This window comes from Elephantulus edwardii, unplaced genomic scaffold (genome assembly GCF_000299155.1).
Source record: "Elephantulus edwardii isolate Elephantulus edwardi_28Jun2011 unplaced genomic scaffold, EleEdw1.0 scaffold00111, whole genome shotgun sequence".
Taxonomy (NCBI): Eukaryota; Metazoa; Chordata; class Mammalia; order Macroscelidea; family Macroscelididae; genus Elephantulus; species Elephantulus edwardii.
The window spans coordinates 12047109-12051084 of record NW_006399861.1 but is presented as its reverse complement, the minus strand read 5'-3'; positions in this window follow the sequence as shown (position 1 = coordinate 12051084).

The following is a 3976-nucleotide window of genomic DNA, read 5'->3' as shown; positions in this document are numbered from 1 at the left end:
AATGAGAAAATAAGATCCAATGCCTTTGAATTGTGGTGGTGTAGAAAAGCACTAAATATCCTTTGGACTGCCTAAAGAACAAAAGAGACTATCTTGGAAGAAGTACAAACAGAATGCTCGATAGAGGCAAGAATGGTGAAGCTTTATCTCATATAATTTGGAAATGTTGTCAGGAGAGACTAGGCCTTGGAAAAAGGCATCATGCTGATGAAAGTTAGAAGGTCAGATCCTTAATAAGATTATTGATACAGTGATGGTAAAATGGTCTGGAGCCAATATCAGAGTTTGTGAGTATAGAACAGGGTAGAGTATAAGTCAGATCTCTTGTTCACACGATTTTTATGTGATATAGTTGACTTTATGGCACCAAACAACAACAACAATTTGAAATTATGATGCAAAGAAGAGAAACATTAATGTGTCCTTGTTAATTTTCTCTTTATTAATAAGAAATTGACTTGAAGCCTATTCTGTGTAAAGATCAATGAGATAAAGGATGAGAGGAACTTGCAATCATACAACTAAATACCAATAAAGAGTGGATAGAGCCTTGTAGGTGTAACTTTGTTTGAGAAACAATGTACTTTGAAAAACTAAAGTTAGTACACTTTGAACAAGGAGTCCTACCTTACCCAGAGGCTCTGTGGGAGAATGATATGAGGTTAATTTCCGAAGAGAGTATAGAACATTCCTATCAGGAAGATATGCTCTGTAACAGGGGGATGATGACAAAAACAACTAAGTCTTACAAATAAGAATACTTCAGGGTATTGGTGAGAATAGATTAATGGTGATTAATTTTATAAAACATAATGAATAGGATTGATTGCATAAAACAATGTGAATGAAGAATATTGTGAAACAATATATACAAACTTTGTAAGCAAGATAATATAAAATAAAACTTAAAAAATAAATCAGGGAATTTTCATTAGATTCTAGCATAAAGTGGATGAGGGACTCATGAAGGGTCAGCCTGTGGATGCTTGGTGACACTGACATTCTGTGCTATTTCCATGAACCTAAACTAGGGAGAGAATCCATGTATCTTCATGAGAGAGAAGTGTGTATGCAGTTATGTTTCCACTTCAGCAAGGCAGTGGGATCTTGCTTCTGGGATGCCAAAAGCTCTCACTGAAGAATCTTACTACTGAATCTGCCAAGGCCAAGGGCCCGTTCCAAACAACAAAATTATAGGTGTGAGACATTTAAGCTATTTTCTCCAAAACCCATCACAGAAAATCACAAAAGGCGGCAAAAGATGATTTCCTATCATCAAAATGGCTAAAATTAAAGCTATAAAAATAAATTTGTCCTTAAAAATATCTGGCAAGGCAACAGGCTATCATTATTACTCTCAACCTGGCCTGCAATTAAATACTTCCAAAAGGTTGTAAATTGCCCACTTCTTTACAAGTTCTCTACTTTACCCCACAATTTTAATTGCTGAAAGCAAGACTTGCCAGAGAAGCGTCTTACAGTCCTGAAATCTTCCATGTTATCTGGTAGCATGCCAGCATTTTCTTTTTTGAGTTCCTGCAATTTTCTTTCCTAATTTTGGCAAAACCATTACAAAAAATATTTAATGTGTTGACATTAAATATCACTTCATGTATGTTAGGTGTCAAGTATTGCCAAATTATATTATTATATGTATTATTATAATGATTGTTATTTTTTACTTCAGAAGGAAAACTATTTTCAGAATCTCTACACTGCAACAATGTGACCTTGGAAATCTTCACCTTTCCTTTTGTGGAAAAGAATTTGCCAACCCAACTCTGACATCTTCTTGTTTTGACTAAACTTTAAGTGAACTTCCCTTCTCTCTTTCACTGACTTTCACAGAATCTGGGTAAAATAAGTCATGCCTATCCTTAATAAAAATCAGTCCCAAATTTGTCTCTTAGGACCTTTAAGAATTTTAACCTTAGGTCTCTGACCCACATTAACTTGGGGGTTTTTTTGTGTGTATGATATGAAATATGGATTCTGTTTAAGTTTTCTGCATTTGAATGTCCAGTTTTGCCAGCACTATTTGCCTTTTTCCCATATAATGGTTTTTCTTTCCTTGTCATATGTCTTTTGACAATAGGTAGATGAGTTGATTTCTGGGTTTCAATTCTATCTCATCGATCTATGTTTCTGTTGTACAGATACCAGGTTGTTTTGATTACCATATAGGTTTTGTGATTAGGAAGTGAAAGCCCTCCTACTTAATTATTATTTTTTTTAGAAGAGCTTTGTTTACTTGGGCTCTCTTTTTTAAATTGTTTTTTCTACCTTCTATTTTTTAAAAAGCCAACTTTTAAAATTATTCCTACATAAAACAGTTTTTCCATCCACATTTCTAAGGAGTATTCTGTAGCATTCTCAATCCTCAGTACTTTGGGCATGTGGCCAGAAGGGACCAGTCCTTGGAGAAGGACATCATGTTCAGAAGGGTGGAGGGACAGTGAAGGAGAGAAAGATATCAGATGAGATGGATTGATAAAGTAACTGGGGCAAAGGGATTAGGTGTGTCAGAGTCTGTGAGACTAGCTCAGGATAGAGCAAGGTTCAAAGCTGTTGTACATTGGGTCACTATGAGTTGCAGATGATTCAATGGCACATATTACAACAACAACAACAACAACATTACAAGAGAGGTATCTTTTATTCAAAGATATTTTTAAAAGTCATTGACGTTGATTTATCTTTCATCTGAAGCAATTTTCAGCCTTTTCTGTCTTCTTGAATAATTGATTTAGTATCTATATTGGGAATCAAAGGTGACTTGATGGCACATTACAACAACAACAATATTTGGATTCAGAACACTTTATCATGCTTGCGCAAAACCTATACTTGGACCAGGAAGAAGTTGTCAGAACAGAGCAGGTATATACTGCATGGTTCAAAATTGTGAAGGATGTACACCAAGTATGTGTCCTAGTGCCATACTTTTTCAATCTATATGTTGAACAGATTATTCTGGAGGCTGGGATCTATGAGGAGAAATGTGTCACCAGGATTGAAGGAAAACTCATCAACAATCTGTGTTATGCAGATGACACAACCCTCCTTGCTGAAACTGAAGAGGACCTGAAGTGCTTGCTGCAGATGGTCAAATACTGAAACCTTCAATATGGGTTGAAACTCAACATAAAGAAAAAAAAAACATTTGCACCACTGGGCCTATTGGCAGCATCATGATAAATGGTGAAGAGAGTGATATTGTTAACAGCTTTAGTTTGCTTGGCTCCACAATCAACACTCTTGGTATCAGCAGCCAGGAAATTAAAAGATTAATTCACTGTGAAAGTCTGCTGTCAGGGACCTCTCCAAAGTACTGAAGATCAACGATGTCAGTATGGAGACTAAGGCATGCCTGATCCAAGACATAGATTTTGCAATTACTTGCTATGCATCAGAGAGCTGTACAATGATTAAGATGAAACAAGGAGAATTGATGACTTTGAGCTATGATACTGCAGAAGAATATTGAATATACCATGGACTGCTAAGAGAAAAAAACAGATTCAACCTAGAGAGAGTGAAACGAGGATTCTCCTTGGAGACAAGAATTCTGACCTATTTTGGATTTGTTGCAAGGAGGGACCAGTCCTTGGAAAGGGATGTCATGCTTAGTAGGGTGGAGGGACAGTGCAAGAGAGGAAAATCCTAAATGAGATGGAATGATTCAGTGACTGGGGTAATGGAGGTACGTGTGTCAGAGACAATAAGATTGGATAGAGCAGGGTTTAAGGCTATGCATAGAGTGGCTATGAGTCTCAGGCAATTTGATAGCACATAACAACAAAAATATATTGGGATTGCATTGAACCTGTAAATTACTTTTATCAGAATGCTTTTTCACCATATTTAGTCTTCCTATCCCAAGTTGTGCCAAGAAATCTGGAGAACGACCACTTGGCCAACTGACTGGAAGAGATCGATATTTGTTCCTATCCCAAAGAAAGGCGACCCAACTGAA